The 21,361-nt window shown below is 43.4% G+C and overlaps 1 protein-coding gene across 1 annotated transcript in view; it reads left to right on the top strand.

The window, feature by feature from the left end:
* Nucleotides 1–21,361, top strand: part of CHID1 (chitinase domain containing 1) — a 1,360,135-nt gene that overhangs the window by 1,183,026 nt on the left and 155,748 nt on the right. The window lies entirely within an intron of this gene.

Genomic DNA, 21,361 nt, shown 5'->3' with positions numbered 1-21,361 from the left:
TAGCGTCATTACCGAGACTCGAACCCAGTTCCCCAGGTCCGAGGTTGAGTGCCCTAGCTGTTAGGCCAACTCTTCTCCCTCATAACCTGATATTTCACCTTCTCATGAGATGTTTTCTCCATCCAAGCAGGAACAACAATGGTACATGTAGTACTCTCAGGCTATACCAAAAAGGAAGTTTTACTCGTTATGGAATGTGGCATATTCCTTTAACTCCACAACATGTTTTTCACCTCGCATTCCAATTTAACCCATTACTCATAGCTAGTTGTAAACAGTCACCTAACACACGATTGAACCTTTCTGCTAAACCATTCTCCCTAGGATGGTACACAGCAGTCTTGTAGTGTATGATTCCCTCCTTCTTAAGGAAATCCTCAAATTCCCCAGACACAAATTGGGGACCATCATCTGATACCAGAATGTCTGGATAGCCTTCCCTTCTGAAAATTTCCTCACAAAATCCAATAACATTACCTGTTTTAACTTCCCATAAAAAAGCTAATTGTGGCCACTTTAAAAAGTAATTAATTAACACAATGCAAAACTCCTCTCCTGACCCAAACACTCAAGCGGACCACTATTATCAATGTCCACTTTCTCCCATGCTCTTTCCGGGAAAGTGACTGACGTAATGTGCATTTCTGACAGAGAATGTGATTTGTTATTACTCGTAAAAGCACGCAATTGCAAACACATCATTCAATTTCCTTATCCATGCCTGCCTACCAAAAATCTACAGGCGCCTTTCTCTTCATGGCAGACATAGCTATATGTCCCTCATGCAAAAGAGATAATAGGTGTTGCTGCAAAAAGATTGGTACCACCAATTTATCCTTCCTTCGAACAATTCAATTTACTACTGTTAACTCTTCCCACACACAAATAAAATCAGCTAAACTTCTTGACTCACCACTCAGAGCAGCGTTTTTGATTCTTTTTTTTTATTACCAGCTGTAAGGCTTTATTCTCCAACTAAGCACCCTTTAATTCATTTTCCCAAATAGCACCCTTACAAGATTCCTTCACTTCAGCTACCATCCACTCTTCATCCTCCATCTCAGAATTACACTGTAACAGTAGCTGTGACAAGCAATCTGAATTGGTGTTTTTCATCCCGGGTACATATTTGATGGTAAACATGAATTCTTGCAAACAATATGTCCATTTAGGTATCGCTTTCCCTGCTCCTTTAGTGATGAAAACATCAATTAGGGGTTTATGGTCTGTACGTAAGTCAAAACGGTTACCTCACATGAATGTACGGAAGTGTTGGACTTCCCGCCAGCAAGCCAATGCTTCTTTTTTTCGATGGTGTGGTATGTAATCTCAGCTCCTTTCAATGTACAAAATGCAAATGCTACTCTCCTCTCACGGCCCCAACTCTCTTGCATGAGAACAGCTCACAGTCCATATGCACTAGCATCTGTCACTATAATGGTTCTGTCATTAGTATGAACAATGTTCAAAATCACTCTTCCGACCATTGATATTCTATATTTTGTTTCATGACGGCCCGCATAAGATGCACTTTGTCAGAGAAGTGTTAGACAAACATGGATTAATACTCCACCAAACCCAAGAAAGAGCGTAACTGTTGCCTGTCCCCTGGTGCTGGAGCCATCTCAATAGCTTCAACTCGCTTACTTTTTGGCTTTATAGCTCGGTTAGACAAAGTATGTCCTAAGTACTCAACCTCCTCCACACTGACATTTGTCTATTTCCACAGTCACACCTGCATTCTGCAATTTTTCCAAAACACTCTCCAAAATTGTGTCATGATGATCTTTATCAGTATTAATGAACGTTATAGGATGATGCCATCCATAGTGGTTGAAATAGCATTGCATTATTTTATTATGACATATTTCTGCTTTCAATAATGTAGTTATACTCTGACTTAGCTAGTAGGACTGCCTTTAGATAAATGTGTTCTATTTTACTGTGTCTAGTATATGAGGGAAGTATTGTGGTTTTAAGGTGCGGGCTTGCTAGGGTGTAAACTATTAAGAGGGTGTCATAATAGGTATTTCCATCTGCCGTCATGTAAATACTTGTAAATTAATGCATAGTATTTAGTAGTGTGTGCATAAGAATGTACTTCTATTTTTAATAAACTTAAGCACTGACTTGAAAAAAAAAATTGAAAAAAATGATGATCTTTATCAGTGCTCCAAACCAGTTTGTCATCTTAGAAAAATAAGACGTTCAACATTCCCGATAACACACTTTGCATCACTCTTTGAAATACTGCAGTTGCAGAGGCTAGTCCAAAAGGCATTCTTACAAATTGATAAGCCCCCTCCGGTATGATGAACGAGGTAAAGTGCCTTGAAACTGGATGTAAATGCATTCAAGTCTCTCAACTCTAAACACATTTGTATTTTGCCATGGGCTTTCTTGGCCAGTACCACAGGACTAAGCCAATGTGAGGCTTCAATAGGCTCTATAACCCACATCTCACACAATCGGTCTAATTTGTCCTTCAATTGACTCCTCAATGCTAATGGAACATTGCGTACCTTATGAACCTTGGGAATGGCCCCCTTTGTAAGAGTTATGCGATGTTCACATTTTTTCAAGCATCCTAACCTTTGGGCTAACAATGCTGGGAATTTAGCACTCCATTTGATTACTTCATTACATTTGGTCAGTAACACCTGATCAGGATGATAAGGATTTAACACAATTCCCAATGCTCGTTGTTCCTTCCAGCTTAACATTGTCCGCCCCCTTTCCACAATTTGGCAACACAGTATCCAATTACAGGCAATTTATTACCACAGTACCCTTCAGGTAGCACCCTCCAGGTAGTACATCCGGGAAAATAAGTCCACACTGGCCAAACCGCTGCCAAATTGACTTATCAATTAATGTGTATGGAGAACAAGAATCTGCCCACATATGTACCTCTTCACCATTTATCTTAAGTAAACACTTAGGTGGACAGTACGCTTCACAGGCACTGGTAAGTTGCTCAGTCATTTCTAACACCATCAGTCCCCCAACATCACTGTCTTCAGATTCCTTACAATCATCCACATCCTCACCCTGTTGCTTAATCCAATTCATCCCACGCTTCTCGTTGTCAGTTTCACCATCTTACATACACAAGAGAAAAGTCCTACCCTGTTACATTTAAAATAATTTGCCTTAATATCTGGATAGGTACTTGATTCAGCTAAATGTCTTCCACTACCACACCTATAGCAACACTTCCCTTTGAAACCACAGGGAATCTCAGTCAATTCCTTTCCCACAGTATTCTTTCCCTTCTTGTGCATGGAATTTTGCACCGTGTTTATATCTCTACCATCCTGTTCTGACATATCTCTAGAGCAGAGGTCTTCAAACTTTTGTATGTTGAGCCCCCCTAGCTGAATTGTTTTTAGATGTTGGGCCCCCCCCCACCACCTGAAAGAAATTTCTGGAATCGACCGCCACACGCATATTCCGGGCATATCCAGCAAATAATGTTCAATACAATAAGAGTGTTTAGTAAACTGCAGGTTTGTGAGTGGGTGTGGTGAAATGACAGAGGCTTATTACACAGCTCAAAACACCACTTTTCAAGATAAAATGTGCGCAGATTGTTTTTACTAGGATGCTTTGTTTTACACATGACATAGATTGATATTAACACCCTCAACATAAATGTGACAAGGTGTGCCTGTTTTTCAGAGACGATCAGTCTGTGGATGGATTTTTGCTACTGCCATCCTCAGATTGTGCTCCACATCCAGTCTTGAACGGTACTTAGTATTTAACACCGCAAGTGCTGAAAACCCAATCTCACATAAATAGGACGAGCTGAAAGGCAAGAGAGTTTTGATAGCAGTTTCTCCCAAAGCTGAATATTCTGCAGACATTTTCAGCCAAGACAGGGACTGTAAGGGAGACAGTGTTAGATTTTTCGAGCACTCCCTAGCTCAGAGCTCATACACAAGAAACAATTCTCCTCTAGAAATCATTAACAAACATTTTAGGCAGCATTATAATGGGATAATTGCCCACCAACCAGTTATGGATCCGAAGACAGTTGAAAGTCCACAGAGAGGGTGTTGAACGAACACCTAATTGAGAATTCCTAAGTAGTACGATAAGTTGCTTGCCTGAAGCAGTGGGAGTTTAGGACACGTCGGGCTTATGTTTAAAGAAAAATAGAACTAATAATAAATCAATGATGTTGTCTATTTTATTTCAGGGTAATGTTGTCTGACAGACTTTGTGATGGCATGGACATGTTAGTAATTTTGGGTGCCCTGGGCCAAAACTATTTTGGGGGCCCCTGTTCAGTACAGCTTTGAGTTTAAATGATTTACTTTCAACTCTGCCATACCCTATTTAGCCAGGCTACTAAAGGTGCACAGGCACTGTAGTCGAAATTCTAAAAGCGTTTACATCTAATATTCCGAGATAGTGATGTGTTTTCACTGTTGTAACAAAGCAGCAGCCCACTAATTTTACAGTGAATAATATCTGTGATATCCTCCAATTTCTCATATGTGAGGACTCGCTTGGAGCTAACTTTTTTGTGGTTAACGTTTTTATGGTTGTTGCATGAAACAAACCCATTTCTCTGCAAATAATAATAGACTCCCTCACATCAATCACATTAAAAAGAGATTACACAAAACGGTATTTGCAAGAATCTGTTTAGGAATTATTCCAGGCCATCAAGGCAAAAACAGAATTGTCTCTATCAAGGAGCCCCTGGAAGGCTGGATTGCAGTGCATTTAGATGTCTCCTTATGTATTTTAGGACGAAAACCTTGATGGAGCAGGACATGCCCATACTTGTGTACAGGGGAGAGTGAGGTGACCATATGAATTTGGGTGCGCATGTTGGTGCAGAGTGGGACAAATGAAGTTATGGTTAGTGGTGGGCTTATTTGAGTGAGATTGCAGATTGAACAGTGAGGGGGACAGTTGAGTGAAGTGTCACGAGTGCAGGTTGAGTCGTGGGCTCGTGTGACTGCAGGGTGAGGTACATGGTGAACAGCGCAAGTGCATTGTGAGTGCAGAGTGATCACTGTGAGTGGAGGGTAAGTGGGTGAATGGTGTGAGTGCATGGTGATCTGTGTGAGTGCAGGGTGAGCGGGTGAATGGTGTGAGTGCATGTGATCAGTGTGAGTGGAGGGTAAGTGGGTGAATGGTGTGAGTGTATCGATTAGTATGAGTGCAGGGTGAGGGTGAAAGTGAAGGGCGAGAATGAGGAGCGAGTTGTCTGAATGCAAGGTGCAATCCCAGACACTTGTAGTAACTCAGCATGTTATTGACTGCAGCGTAGGGTTTCAAATGTGTTAAACTATTGCTATTATGGCAGTAACCAGGGATCAGGGTGGAAGAAAAAATCAGTGTGCTGATCCCTCAACAAACTTCCAGTCTTATGATTAGGGTTGCGAGCTCATTATTTTGATGTCACAGATGGTATAAAAATAAGCAGTCACCTAAAGCCGTATTTTCAGCACTTGTCTGTGCATACTTTGAACAGCAAATATAAATAGAAAGAACTTTTCATTGTTTTCTAGAGCTGCCTGAATGATCCATGACTGATAATAAAAGGGAAAAAAACCAGAAAAGTCACATTACAAATGAATACTTACTACTTTATTTATAGCCATATTTAGTGTCAAGACAAGCAATTTTCAGGCTGTTTAAACACCACATGGCTGGCTGGCATTTTGCGCGCCTGCCTGTGTAATTTTAAAAGAAACTTTCAGGGATGTTTTAAGGATTTTGAGAGCCCTGGGCCAAATGTATTTTGGGGGCCCCTGTTCGGACCAGCTTTGATTTTATGATCCAGTCTCAGCTCTTTCATGCCTTCTTTGGTCAAATACTAAATGTGTGTACATATGCTATTCAGGGATAGTGATGTGTGTTTTCAGTATGTAACACAACAGCACTTCACTAATATTACTGCAAATAATCTCTGTCACACCCTCCCATTTCTCATATGCGAGGTCATGTATTGATCTAAAATAACTTTTTATTTGGATGTTACATGACGCATAAACAACTTTTGGCTGCAAAATGTCTGTAATAGACTCTTCTTACACATTAAAAATGAATGATAGAAAAACACTATTTACAACATTGTGTTTAAAAAAAATGTCAAGGTCATGAGGGCAAGACTCTGTAGAACAGAGCTGGCTCTTTCAGCACCCCCTCCCCCCCCCACCCGCTTTAAAAAGCTGGGGTCCTAGGCCAGAGCCCACCTTGCCCATGCCTTAAAAGATCCCTGGAAACTTTGTCTCCTTTCTGGGAAGAGCTATCTCTCACAGGAGGGGGTTAATTCATAGACCTGAAATTCTTCAGCTGCAGTGGGAGGCAACGGGTCTCCTCTGCAGTGATTTCGAACAGAAAGGAACAGGACTGTCTGTTCCTTTGCTTTCGGTTTTAGCAGAGGAGACATCCAGCCTCCCACTGCAGCTGAAGCGTTTCAGCTCTATGAATTAACCCGCCCCCCGGGAGAGTTAGCAAAACAAAAGCATGGGATCGTAAGGAAAGATTAGAGAGGAGTGCGCGCCCCCCTGAGATGGCGTCGCGCACCCCCAGCGGGGCGCACCCCACAGATTGAAGATCTCTGCTCTAGAGTGACCAATACTTATCCTTGATGTAATGGGAGCTGTTTTCTATACGTCTGGATACACTAATAGTTTTTCTAGGGGAGGATCCTTCAGTCCCAGTAATTTCTTTTGGATCCTCATATAATTCACTCTATTGATCATTTGATCTCTAATTATATCTTCCTGAAGATCTTTGAATTTACATGAAACTGCTAACGTTCTTAAAACAGCTACATACTTTTCTATGGTTCACAAAGGTAGTTGAGCTTGACAGAGAAACGTATGTCTCTCGACAACAATACTAGTTTTCTTACCAAAATTCTCCTCTAATGCCCTTACAGCACTTACATATTCATCCTCTTGTCGAACCTCCTCATCATATCCTTCTACTTCCTCACTGTCTACCCCAATCAACATAAAAATGGGCAATGTCTTTTACACCTTCCGACCATTTACTCCCAAGTTATTTTTCAGAACCACCAGTTTTCTCTTGCCTACATACACATCTCCTCCCACGGCCTCTAAAGAGGTCCCAAATGGCTCCCTCAATCCTCCCATGCCATAATGAGATTTCCAGGTTCCACATGGGTGGAGCTGCTACTGTATGCACAGATATTGTGCTAATAATATTCCTCACTTTCTGTAAAGCCACACAACAAAACAAAGTAACATAAATGTAGTCACCAGTTTTTGAGACTTGTCTCTTCATAGAAAATATATTCAGTCCCTTTTCTAATTGCCAAGTTAGTAAAGGAAGTTGTCGGGGAATATTAGTTGTCCTACTTCGATCACCGGAAAGAACCAGCAATGGCTCCCCCTCAGTTGGCAAGTAAGTTTTGTCCTGTTTCCAGTGCTCTAACCAGAAATGGCTTCACCTCTGATCCATCACACTCGTAGGGAAAGCCAGTGTGGATCCAACAAGTTCACAAGGTAAGCACCTTTGACAAAGATCCAACAATCAATAACCACTTGTGCTGGATTCGCCATCAGCATTCAAACCGAGGTATTTTTTTTTTCTACAGCCCGGGTCCCAGCCTTGCAATTTCCTTCTGCAGCGGCTTGTGCACCGTGATGGCAGCACTGTCCATGCAACTTAACCTTCAGCAAGCCTCATGACTCCTCATTGTCACTGGTTCTCATCCTGGCATTAACCTCATGCACACAGCGCTGGTCATACGTCTTGCTCCCATCGCTGATTCATGAGCTGACAGTATTGCTTGCGCACCCACACTATTACTTCTACTGAAAGTTATTTGCGGCTTGATATCCTTGGCTCCCTCCTCTACTGTCCCGCAATCTGGCTCGCCAAGCACACTTGCGGCGCACGGAGAAGCCCCTCTCCTGCCCATTGCCAGAATACAGAAACGTTAGACAAATTATAGGTATGGCATGCCTGTTGTCACCCCAAACCCGATCTTCACACTCGCATCCCATCCTGGTCGCCACTGTGAAGGTGTGGAGGATACGTTGCTTGTAATGAAAAAGGTTTATTTAAGACACCCACAAATGGTGCCATACACGGCAGGTTCCAACTGACACTTTGCTGACAATCCACCATGGAATGCCAACGTAACCCAGCAACAATAATTCTGACTTTCTCCATAACATTAGAGAAAACCATATACAGCACATTCCATTTAAACAAATTCAGCTGCACGTGGTGCGGTATTTAGAGCATCGCTGGAGCCATTTTTCTTAATGTCAGGAGCACGGTACACTTCTGCTTGCTGGTTTTCTAACTTCGAGAAGCTTCAGATGTATGACAGGCGGAGGCGATTCGTTTTTGATATTTCACTAGTATTGGCTTGTTTTTGTATACGTTTGTAATTTGTTCGGGTGGCTGTACTGGCTGATTGAGCACAGTGACAACACCTCTCAAGTTCTGGCTAGAAAACGAACATTAGACACCTGCTTGCAGTTTTGGTTAGAGCATTACTGATTTACATGTTTGAGCCCCCAACAATCCTGGGTGGAGTTTTTAGAACGAGGCAAATCAAAAGGCGATGCACTCTGTATAGGGTCCATGTGCTGATCGCAAAAGTGGCAGTTGATACAAGCACTCAAGGTGTCCTATGTCCTGATAAAATGTACAATGCAAAATGTACTGACATGCTGCAAATTATACATGCTCATGAATTTACACCATGTATGAAGCACATCATCTTCAAAATGCGAAAACAATTTTCAAACTCGTATCCAAATGGGAAGTGTCATGGAACCTTTTACTCGTTTGCCAAACATCCCAGCAAAAAAAGGAATGCTTAGCATCCGTCACTTTTTGAGGTACATGCCGGAATTGAGTGCACCTCTCAGAATATCTAACTTTAGAAACTTGACTCCCAGAAGGTCACCTTCCTAACTTTTATGTTGTTTTAAATTTAGTTAGAAAGAAATGTTCATGTTTCCTATTTTTTATAATTCAAATGGAGACTGAGGCTACTTTTAGCAAATTCTGGAACTATTGTTTTTAATGAACATTTTAGTATATATTTATAGTCCCTACTTAGACAATCAGACAGCACATGCTGGGCTTCCCGTGGCCTGGGGGTGGCGGAACAAGGGAAGGCATTCACTCATCATGACCCACAGCACAACTCCCTGGCACTGAGTACAGAGGTTGCACTTCTCTTAGCGATACCAGGTCTATAGATACCATGCCACACTGGATAGAGCAGGGGAGCTGTCCCTGCCCTCATCCCCTTCACCACCTCCTACCACCCGCAATTGAAGGCCAGACCGAGGAGGTGTCACCCATAGTTCTGAGAACACCTCAGCAACACTCTATAGGGGGCTCTGCAACACTGCCAGACTTGGACCGGCACACAAAGATAGAAAGTGGACCAAGCTAGATTATCAGAGGGGGCCATCTTGAAATAGGCTTTGCTTCCTATAAGCAACATTGGACTCTTGGGGGGAGATGCACCAGGAGCCCCCTTCTACATCTCCTCCACACACTCTCTTTTGCCCCTAAGGTGGTTCGACTTTCAAAGTGGCAAATGGCTCATGCTGGGACCCATTATCTGCCCCATCCTCACACAAAGGGCTGTTGCATTGAATTGGGAAAGCACCAGCCCCAAGATTACCATTTGCTACAAATGACGTATGCCACTATTTTATCCTGGGTCCCCACCACTGGCCTAAAGTCCTCAGTAACAGACTACTTACCTCTCTAACCTAACAGGACTGCCTGAGGTGGTACTACACTGTATTGGTCACCCAGGGTACCATCTTTACTGCCAAATTCGCTTCTTTGGGCAATGTCCACTTCATCTCAGTGACCCCACCCATGTCGAAGGTCAAACAAAGTTGCCAGTTACACTAAGATGGCGCCTCTTGCAGCTATAACAGACACCTCAGTCATCCAGGATAAGACAATAGCAACCATGCTGAAAGAAATGGGAGACATCAAGCTTTCCATAACCACTGCCAACGCAGCAGTGCTAGACAGCACAGCGGTGGCCATAGGCCTTACAAGGTGCATTACTAACTTTCAACAGAGATCATATCGGTGGAAGGCAGAATTGGTGAGATAGAACCTCGATGTGCAACCAGAATTAGGCCCTTTCCTACGGAGGCTGCACAAGAAAGTCATAGACTTAGAGGATCATAACAGGAGACACAATGTGCATATCCGAGAAATCCCAGAACAGGCTGAGAAGGATGATTTTTACGTAACCTGATCCCCACACTGTTGTACTACTATTGGAATTTCAGCGTGTACATTGGGTACATTCCTGCAACACTAAAGCCGGAACCCACCATGACACTTACTGCTTTGCAGTGTCCGGCATCAACGCTGCCCGTAAAACTATTATGGCAGCGAAAAAACATGACCCTCTACCAATTTGAGAAAACTCCAAAATACTACACTACATGTGCCCAAGCTGTCTGTGGCATCCCTCAATGTCAAGGGCATGACTTATTATGTTAAGCATAAAAAATTCCTCACTTTCCTGGGTCGACACCAACCAGGCACTGCATTTCTACAGGAGACACACACTGATGCCTAATGAAGGGGCAATAAAGAGTGGGTGGGGAAAATCCTTAAACGCTACTTTTACCCAGCACAGTTCCCCCGCCATAAACACCTGGAAGTCCCACTGGCAGAGACGCGTTGCAGTATTACTCCAAAAGCCTACCCCGGCCAAGGTGTTAAAGCCCTGTGTGGACCCTGAAGGATGTTTCATATTGGCCAAACGTGCATGATTGGAGGCTCCATCTACGCCCCAGTAGATGAAAAATCAGACTTCTTGTTGAAACTGAACAGATTACTCACATCCTTAAGAAAGACCAAAGTTCTAATAGGAGGGAATTGGAATGTCACCATCGATCGCGTCCTTGATAGGTCGGGGAGATCAGACCTCTGACATGATAAAGAGTGTGCCATCTTGCAGGACATAATCTCGGATAATTCCATGTGAACAATCTTCTACCTCCACAAAAGGGATCATACTTTTACTTTGCGCCCTCCTAATTTCCACACTCGGATTGACTACTTCCTTACAACTCCTAACCTAGCAATACACCTATGTTCAGCTTTTATACTCCCTAACAGGACCTCATTGACCTTCAATTAGATCTAGGGACAATCCCCGTCCAGTGGGCAATGCCAGGCGTACGAACATCTTCAAAGTTAGGGACTCCTACAACAATACTAGCTTCTGACAACATCTGTAGCAATTCCTCCTTGACAATCAGGGATTCGTTTCTTCCCTACTGACCGTATGGGGCGAAGGGAAGGTGTATATTCGGGGGCTTTAGTGAGAGATCTGGCACTGGCAAAATGACAGGCAAGCACTGATAGAATACGTCTTGAGTCTGAAACGTGAGCACTAACCCCCGCTTATTCTAAAACCCCAACCCTGATGTTACTGCGACAATTGCTTCAAGTTAAAAAAGATTTGAATGTGTGGCATAGAGCAGCAAAAAAATCAATGTTGCACTTATATCAATGCAAATACTATTTTTCATTTTAGCTTGGAAATCCCTGGCCAGTGCCATACGACATGGCGAACACAGTAAAGGGATACAGACGTCAGCTGGAGATCTAAAAGCATTTTAATACGCAGACAACATCTTGCTCACGTTGGTTCACCCTCTTGACTCTTCCACCACCCTGATGATTCTGATTGATCACTTCTCACGTTTTTCGGGGTACAAAAGGTTTTTCAACATGTGCGGCCCTACCACTTATCACATCCACCACAGTTGCTTTTGTTGGAAATATGAAAAGTTGAAATATTTAGGCATATTTAACAGAGGCCTGCAGAAGATAATCCCTGACAATATCCTCTCTTTGAGGACGAAATGAAGGAAGATTTCATAAGTGGTCTATGTTAAATCTTTCGCTAGAGGGACAGGGTGCAAGTCAATAAAATAAAAAGAGGCTCCCGCTGACCATCCCTTGCACAACACTTGGAGAACTTGATCCCTCGATTCATGTGGGGCAACACGAAACCCAGGTTAGAAAGCTCCAAACGAAATGCTGCCACAACTGAAACAGGGCTCCATCTACCACATAAGGATAGCTATTGGCTGGCCCATTGGCTGTCCCAGTCGGTCTACATGCTTAAGACTCATCCCGAAGTCCCATTCTGGGCATTTATGTAAAACCATTCCCTACTTATCAATGGGGGGCCTCGCTGCATACTATACATATCGGCCATGGGAGCTGGCATTCTTGAACCTCATAGTTTCTACCTCCCACTACTTGTGGAGGAAATTACACATACAACTGGAAGTCTCGGAATATCTCCATGCCAAAGCCCTTATATGGCGTAATGTGGCGATTGTTATAGACAACGAGGAACTAAGTTGGGCATCCTGGTAACGGGTTTGACTACTACATCTCGAAGGCATGATCATAGATGATCATCTAAATACTTTCCCAGAGCTACAAGAATATGACCTCCCACACTCACATCACTGGAGATGTGCACTACATAGTCACCGTGGCCTCTCCAATATTATATTGCCACAATCACCCATCGTCAATTATTTGGATCCATGGAATGCTTACAAGGGCACAGTAGCAGGTCTGTATTCCTTGTTGATTGACATCTGATTCTCCACTTCTATGTCTGATGAATTGCGTACTTAGTAGAAAGAGCGTTTACAGTTGAAATTACAGGACGGAAGCTTGGAAGGCAACTATAGCCGACTACAACAAAGGACTGCAAGATTTACACTTGAATTATGCTTCTCTCTCAGGAGATCTCCATTGATAATCATAAGCACTGAATAGTCCCGCCCATATGCAGGGATCCCAGAGCACTTCTTATAATATGTCTTCTTAAGTCTAGATGTTTGCCTTTCTTCACAAAGGCCTGGAGAAACACTTAAGATGTGAATATTTTGCAGTCTATAAAAAAACGCTACAATGGCCACATTTTCCTGATTGTGTTTAAAAAAGGGTAATAAAATTAAATGGATTATTGGGTATGTATTGATCCCACTGATCCTCCAGACATTCTTGTAGTGGTCTCTTGTGGAGACAGGTGTTCGGAGTCAGAAAAATGCACTCAACCATCGTGTCGAAGAGAGATTTCACTGTTCTCACTGTGGGACGAGAGACTTTCATGAGAGAGTGTGACACTTTTGATGTATTGATAATCTCTCCTCTGAAAGAAACATTCTTGCTTGTATGGTGTCGATGGTGTCACCTAGGTAATGCAGAGACTAGATTGGAGTAAATGTCGATTTGTTGTGATTGACATGCAGTCCAAATCGGTGGAGAAGATTGCTCGTCAACTGATCATGAAGTTGTGATTCTTTTGGTGTTGACGTCTTTTATCAGCCAGGCATCTAGCTATGGCTAGACAAATATTCTGAGTTTTCTGAGATGTGCAGTGACCACTGCCATACACTTCAAGAAAGTTCTGGGGGTTGATTTGATGCTAAATGGAAGCACTTCGTACTGGTAGTGATTATGACGTACTACAAACCTCAAGAATTAGCATGTGTTTTCTGGCTATTGGAACGTGAAAGTACTAATCCTGGAGGCCTAGCGAACATAGACAGTCCCCCTGGTGCATTTGGGTATAAATCTGGTGCAGTGCAAGCATTTAGAACCTTTCTCTTTGAACCCATTTTTTGGCTAGCTAAAGATCTAGAATGGGACTGAATTTGTTTTTTGGGGCCTTTTTTTTAAAATAAAAAATAATGGGAGTAAATCCCCGTGCCTCCCTGTTTGGGAGGAACGATCTACACCGCTTGCTTTTGCAGGAGGATGTTCAATTCTGAGCGCAGCATCCGCAGATATTGATTGGATGGTTTTAGTGGGATATTTGGCAGAGGGCTGGTAAACCTGAGACAATACCCATTCTGTACAATATTCAGAATTCAGCAGTCTTTCGTTATGAATTGCCATTCCATCAGAAAATAAGAGATACTTCCCCCAACCGGAATGGGTAATGGAAGAGGGAAGCGGAGATTAATTGCCTGGAGCCTGCTGGAGGCTTTCCTGCTTGAGCAGGCTGGTGGCTAGCTCTTCATCTGGAATGACAATGTTGATGTGGCTGAAAAAGTCTTTAGTGCTACTGTTGGTGGGGATCTTGGTACCTTTGAGGGGTCTGAACCTCTGTGGGTAGAAACGTCGTTGATAAGGCTTGTAGGTGAGTTTACACTGTTCCTTTTGTTTCTCTAGACCTACTGCCTTCAAGGTCTCCATCTCAGACTTCATCCAAGCCATCTCATCATCAGTATAACTGCTGAACAAGGTGGCACCCGAGAAAAGAAAATTAAAAATGTGTTATTGGGATTCTTGTTTTAGGACTGTAAGACGCAGCCAAGAGTGCCTTACAGTGAAGAGTCGGCAGCAGCGTAAAAAACCTGGTAGTAGTGGAATGCAGTTTCTTTGCCACAAGGATGACCTCAGAATCAGGGGGAGGGTCTGAGCAAAGAAACAGCGGGTCCTGCTCCGAAGGTCTATACTTTTTCTGTAGCCTTGACGGAGCTGATTTGGGTGAAGCTGGTGTAAGAAACAGCTCCAAAGCTGGTTCCTATAGACCCAGAACCAGTGGTAGGAGGGGTCTGGACACTGTCTGTTGGTGAAGCGTCTCAAAAATCACGGATGTTGATGGAGTGGGAGCAGACATTAGAATGTTCAATTTTCATGTGGCTTGCACCAGCACCTCTTGAAAGGTGTTAATGTCATCCACTGGAGAGACTCTTGGTTGGGAAAATGAGACAACATTGGCAAATATCTCCCAACGCTTGAGGAAAAACAGAATAAGTAAAACAACGTCTTGAACATGTTCTAAACCTGAACCTGGAGGCATGATGGCGATGTGTGCTTCGAGAAGATGGAAGTGACGAGGAACGTCGGTCCCATGGCGATGTCTGGAATTTCTTGAAGACTGACAAGATCTGAAATGTGATTTTTGAAGCGAAGGTAGTGGCCTCAGGCGGGGGGCTTCCACAGGCGAAGTGGGTAGAAGAGGCACCGGTGGTGGTGGCAGAGATGGAGAAGGCGTAGGAGAGTACAGAAGAAGTATAGGAGACTATGGAGAATATGCCCTGGAGTATTCAAAGTCAGAAGTGGATGGTAGACATCTTTATCTTGATTTTCTGACTTTTTCTACAGGTCTGGATTGTATTTTCCCCTATGTCTCAACGTTGACAGACTCCTTAACATCAAGCTTGTACTGCACCTCAACGTGGTATACTTTGACATCGACTTCCTAGGTCTCGACATCGACCCCACCCTCGATGGCGAACATGTGGGGACTGTACCTTGTCACGACATCAACGGCCTCGACCTCGAAAAAAGTTGTTTTTGACGTGGGCTTCTCTTTTGGATCTCCCACGCCTGGAGTCCTTATAGGTAGGTGGAAGAGCCCTGGTAGAGGACTGACCCTCTTCTAATCCCACCTTCTAATTGCATCCGATACCTGCGTCGCTCCTCTGTACCATGGAGCTGAATCTTCTCCAGAAGCCTCACGGTGAGCCTGGAAAACTTCCTGTAGTGAAAACACATGTCAGGAATGCGACTCTCAGGAAGGCAGATGATGCAGACACCATGAGGTTCTTCCTTGGCATTCTCTCTTCCACAGGCAGGACACTTGTCAAATAAAGATGGCATTTTATTTGACCAAGAAAGAAAAAATTCTGTCAGAAACAGACAGAAAAACACTGGAACTGATATAATCTGTCGAGTGAAACAGTTGTCAAACCTTTCCCAGTGAACGTTTTGAGGAAAAAAAGCCATAAGGGTGAGCTCAGTGCTCCAAGATCTTGTCCCCAGGAGCCAGAAGAAAGAACTGAGCCAACTGCCACCTGCTAGGCATGATGGGATACTGGTAGCCTCTGGGCTCTTAAAGGCGCAGACGCTCTTTCCACATTTACATAATGGCAGCCTATAAGGCTACACTGTCCTCTCTTCCTTCATCTTTCTCAAAAAGGGTTTGTGAAAGATTTACACATCCAAATAATTATTTTCCAGTTAATTTGCCTGAAAGTTATATCTGCATATATATTTATTACCCTTTTTTTAAACACAATCTGGAAAAATTGGCCATTGTACTCTTTTTTTATAGACTGGAAAATATTCATGTCTTAAATGTTTCTCCAGGCCTTCGCGAAGAAAGGCAAACATCTTTCTCTTTTTAGAAAAGGGTTTGTGAAAGAGATTTAAATTGCCAAATAATTATTTTCCAGGTAATTTGTCTGAAACTAATATATACATATATATTTATTACCCTTTTTAAACGTAATCTGACAAAATTGGCCATTGTAGACTTTCTTATAGGCTGCAAAATATTGATGTCTCAAGTGTTTCTCCAGGACTTCCTAAAGGAAGGCGAACATCTACACTTGGGAAGATATAATATAAGAAGGGCTCTGATATCCCCTCACATTGGCGGGACCATTCAGTGCTTATAGTCAATGTCGATTTTTCTGAGAGAACTGGCATTACATGCAAGAACCCATTCCTTATTAGAAATTACCGCACAGATGGCACTGGTCCTTCGCCAGACTCCATAGAGCCAATTCAAGCCCCGACTCTGCATGCTGGAGATGCAATACTCAGGACTGCAACATTGCACTTATCCTGTGGTCATATTCACATGCATACAGTTACAGAACTGCTGGTCCTACAGAACTTGACAGCAAAATGTGTTCTTCTCCGCACCCACTTTGCACCGTAGGTAGCTACTGCAATGAGGATTCTGAGATACTGGAAAAAGAGCCCTATCCTATTGTGACTGCTTAGAAGACATGTTTGAAATGGCGCCTTTTGAGAAACCAATGTATAAAACTAACAATAGACTTAGGCAATTTGAAAAGACCTGGGGGGAGATACCTCGACATTCAGAACCACTGAGGCAGGACAGGAAAAGTATACGGTGGTGCTGTGCCCCCCAATCTGCACATGGAGGGACCCCCTTTTGGTCCTTTGCCGAGGTGTTCTTACCGCTGCTTATAGACTGCCCTCTCCCCCACTGTAGAGATGTCATGAAAATTGTTAAGTTATTACCTATTTGTTGCTGTCTCACAATTGATGAGACCTCTGCTTCTTAATTAGCCATTGACTGTTAATGTTCAAATGCAACGCTCTTACATATCTTTCTAAGCTTTCGTTTGGATGCCTCCTGCTTTCTCTGATGGTGCCTCTTAAATATTCCCACATTGACCACGCACTGCATCAAGCGGTAGGCCTAATCGCGTTTGTTATACGTTGTTGTTTGGTGCCACTATGGCCCATTTGAGCATGATTTCCCTATGTGACTGTACCCTCTCCACAACAGCCCCACCCCCTACACAGTATAAACAGACTCTATGCTGTACATCATCATATGTATATTGTGTCCTGTTGTATAACAGTACAGCGCACTGTTTGGTATCTCTCTAACTCTCAACAATGAAAAAATGCAAAACAGAAAAAGAGTGTGCAGGGCCTAAAGAAATAAATGCAAGCATCCTTATGTTTATGTGATTGTGTTATGACAAGCGCTTAGCCTAGATCTGCCACCTTACAAACCAAGCACTTTGGATTAAGGTGCAATGCCAACGCAGCAATGTGCCTCGGAGGCAACAAAAATGTAATCAACTACAGTGATGGTTAATGAGTGCTGAATTTTCAGCTCACCTTGTTTCATGGTCTGGTACATATACATTTGCTGATCCTATAAGTGCAGCGCTGGACCTGCTGCTGCTGAATGTCACAAGAGCTTAAATGGCAGAGTCTAGTCCCCCAGCAGCAACCCAGGCTTCCCACACCTCCCTAGCATTGTAATAAATACTAAGACAAATCAAATGTCTATTTTTATGTTTAGCACAATTTCGTTGTTTTAGCAACAGTTGGTGCATATCAGAAAGCAATTAAAGGCCTCATTTGGAATTCGCCAGAGGAGCGGGAGCGTGCAGCACATTTGCAGTGTTCACACTCATGCAAACCCATAGAGTAAATAAGGGTCAGGGGAAGTGGCAGAATTATGCCGGCAGAGACTCAACTGACTTGTGTAGTGTAAGCCTTTAACCTTTGGTCTGTCAAGCGGCTGCCTCGTCTCACCCTAATGACAGTGGCGGCTGGCATATACTGAGGCGAGGGGGTCGGGCAAACAAAATAAAAAAAATAAAGAAAAACACTTACCGGATCGTGTCCGATGATGTCCTCCTCACTCTGACCTCTTCTGCTGGGACTGCAGTGCAGGCCCCATCAAACTCCCTCGACCAATCCTGGCCTGCTTATGTGCTGTGAACCAGCATGTGAGCAGCGCCCTGATTGTTGGGAGCGCTCCACAATACACTGAAGACCTGCACTTGCTCTCAACTCAGCTGTGTTAAGACAGCTGGGTTGAGAGGTTTAATGTGTGCATGTCTGTCTGGCCGTCTCAAGCTGGCCGGCCAAGCAGACATGCACACTTTAACCCCATCGCTGCTAGGCCATTCCGCCCCCCCACCCCCGTGCTAAGCCTTTTATGGCTATTTGGGGTAGTTCGCGCTTAGGCCTCTGTAACTTTTTGTCCACATAATGTATTTTGCCAAATTTCCGTACTTTTCCTCTAACATCCTGAGGATTCTAAAGGTACCCAGGGTTTATGGATTCCCCTTGAGCGGACTGAGAAATTAGCCAAATAACAGCTACATTTTGGATTTTGGGGTAAAAAAGGGGAAAGAGTGCTGTAGAAGAAAGTGTCTGTTTATTTCCGTGCAAATGGTATCAACAAAGGGTTTGCGGTGCTCAAATCAACATCTTCCCAGCTTTCAGGAACAGGCAGACGTTTGTCAGAAAAATAACATTTTCTACACAATTTTGGCATTTTACTGGGACATAGCCTATTTTTTCTATTTTTTGTGCTTTCAACCTCCTTCCAGTTAGTGGTAGAAATGGGTGTGAAAGCAATAATGGATCCCGGAAAGCTATTCATTTCCGAAAAGTAGACACAAGTCTCAATTCAGCAAGGGGTCATTTGTGTAGATCCTTCAAGGTTTTCCCATCGAAAATATTGCAATTGAATTGAAAAAAGCAGGCAATTGTGCCAACGCTTTCACCTGCAACTTCTTTTTAAAGCAAATATAAAGAGTGAAAAGTAGGTGTCAAGGAAACCTATGTTTTCCTAAATGGGAACAAAATATAGAGTTTAAAGCAGTGGTTATTTGCTCATCTCCGAACTAGCATGTGACTTAGAGGACATTTTTCAAAATGACTTATGGTTTACACATTGTCTTACATTTGGAATTCAGAACTGCATAGAAAGTCAATTGGTAATAAAACGTGTTCTACTGTTCTGTGTTCCCCAAGTCTCCTGATAAAAATGGTACCTCACTTGTGTGGGTAGGCCTAGTGCCTGAGAACATAAACAGCCCAAAACGCACCTTGAGAAACTTAGTACATCTGTACATTTTTTTAAACTAGACACCCGAGGGAATCCAGGATGGGGTGTAGTGTGTGGCTCTCACCAGGTTCTGTTAACCAGAATCACTTGCAAACCTCAACCTTTGTAAAAAAAAAAAATAATAATAATAAGATTTTGGAATCTGCGGGAAGCCACAAACTTCCACCCACCCAGCATTTCCCCAAGTCTCCCGATAAAAATGGTACCTCACTTGTGTGGGTTAGTCTAGTGCCCGCAACAGGAAACACCCCAAAACAAAACATGTGCACATCACATATTTCCAGTGAAAACTGACCTTTTTTTCGCAATGTGCCTAGCTGTGGATGTTGGACCCTCGCTCAGCCGGCACCTCGGGAACCCTAGCAAACCTGTACATTTCTAAACACTAGACACTCCGGGGAATCCAGGATGGGGTGACTTGTGTGGCCCTACCCAGGTTCTGTTACCCAGAATCCCTTGCAAACCTCAAACTTTGTCAACAAAACCACATTTTCTTCACTTTTCTGTGATGGAAAGTTCTGGAATCTGCGGGGAGCCACAAACTTCAAACCCCGAGCATTCCCCGAAGTCTACCGAAGAAAATGGTACCTCAATTGTGTGGGTAGGCCTAGTGCCCGTGACGGGAAACGGCCCAAAACGCAACTTGGGCACATCACATTTTCCAGTGAAACTGGACCCTTTTTTTGCAATGTGCCTAGCTGGGGATTTTGGACTCTCGCTCATCCGGCACCTAGGGAAATCTAGCACACCTGTAGAAAAATGTAAACTAGACACCCAGGGAAATCTAGGAGGATAGGGTGACTGGTGTGGCTCTCACCAGATTCTGTTACCCAGAATCCCTTGCAAGCCTCAAACTTTGTAAAAATAAAACTAAACTAATTTTCCTCACTTTTCTGTGATGGAAAGTTCTCTAATCTGCGGGAAAGCCACAGACTAACACACAACCAGTATTTCTCCAAGTCTCCCGATAAAAAAATGGTACCTCACTTGTGTGGGTAGGCCTCCTGCCCGCGATAGGAAACACCCCAAAACTTACTATGGAAACTTCAAAATTATTGATCGCATAACTGTCTGATTTTTTGAGGGAGTCGCCTGCATTTTTGGTCCCACGCTCAGCAGTCAGCTCGGTAAACCTACCAAACTGAAACATTTCTGAAAACTAGACACCTGGGGAGTTCAGAGAGGTGCAGCTTGTGTGGATCTCCCAACATCTTCCTACCCAAAATCTCCTGCAAACCTCAAATTTTGCTAAAAAAATCAAGTTTTCCTCTGTTTTGATGTGTGGGAAAATGGTAGGATCAGCAGGCTGCCACAAATTTCCTACCACCCAGCGTTCCCCAGTTCTCTCGATTACAAATGATACCTCATTTGTGTGGGTAGGCCTAGTGCCTGTGACAAGAAATGGCCTACAACGTACTGTGGAGACACCTGGGGTGTTCAGGGAGGTGCAACTTGGGTGGATCTCCCAACATCTTCCTACCCAAAATCCCCCGCAAACCTCACATTTAGCTAAAGTAATCATATTTTCCTCACATTTCTGTGTGGGAAGTTTGTAGGATGACCGTGCTGATACAAATTTCCTTCCACCCAGCGTTACCCTAGGTCTCACGATAAAAATGGTACCTTACTTGCCCAAAACGCATTGTTGAGACATATTCACGAAGAAACAAACACGCCGTTATTACAGCTGGGGAGCAGCCAACCCGCACACGGGTTGATGGCACACAGAAACCTCCAGAGTCTGTACATGGGGCAAAGGAGACGCCATATAGATGTTCGATATCAACATATCTCCTATTCACCTTTCTACAGTTGCTTGAAAGGATACTGACGGATTACAGCCCTGAGGAAGTCATGTGGTAACACACCCATTGATAAAACACGGGTTGGCTGGCAGAAGAAATCAAATAAAAGGAAAAAGGAGAATACAAAAAGCTGTGTTTATATGATTTT

Source organism: Triturus cristatus, chromosome 3_1 (assembly GCF_964204655.1).
Source record: "Triturus cristatus chromosome 3_1, aTriCri1.1, whole genome shotgun sequence".
Taxonomy (NCBI): domain Eukaryota; kingdom Metazoa; phylum Chordata; class Amphibia; order Caudata; family Salamandridae; genus Triturus; species Triturus cristatus.
Note: the sequence above shows the minus strand (reverse complement) of the source record. Positions and strands in the feature narration are given on the sequence as shown.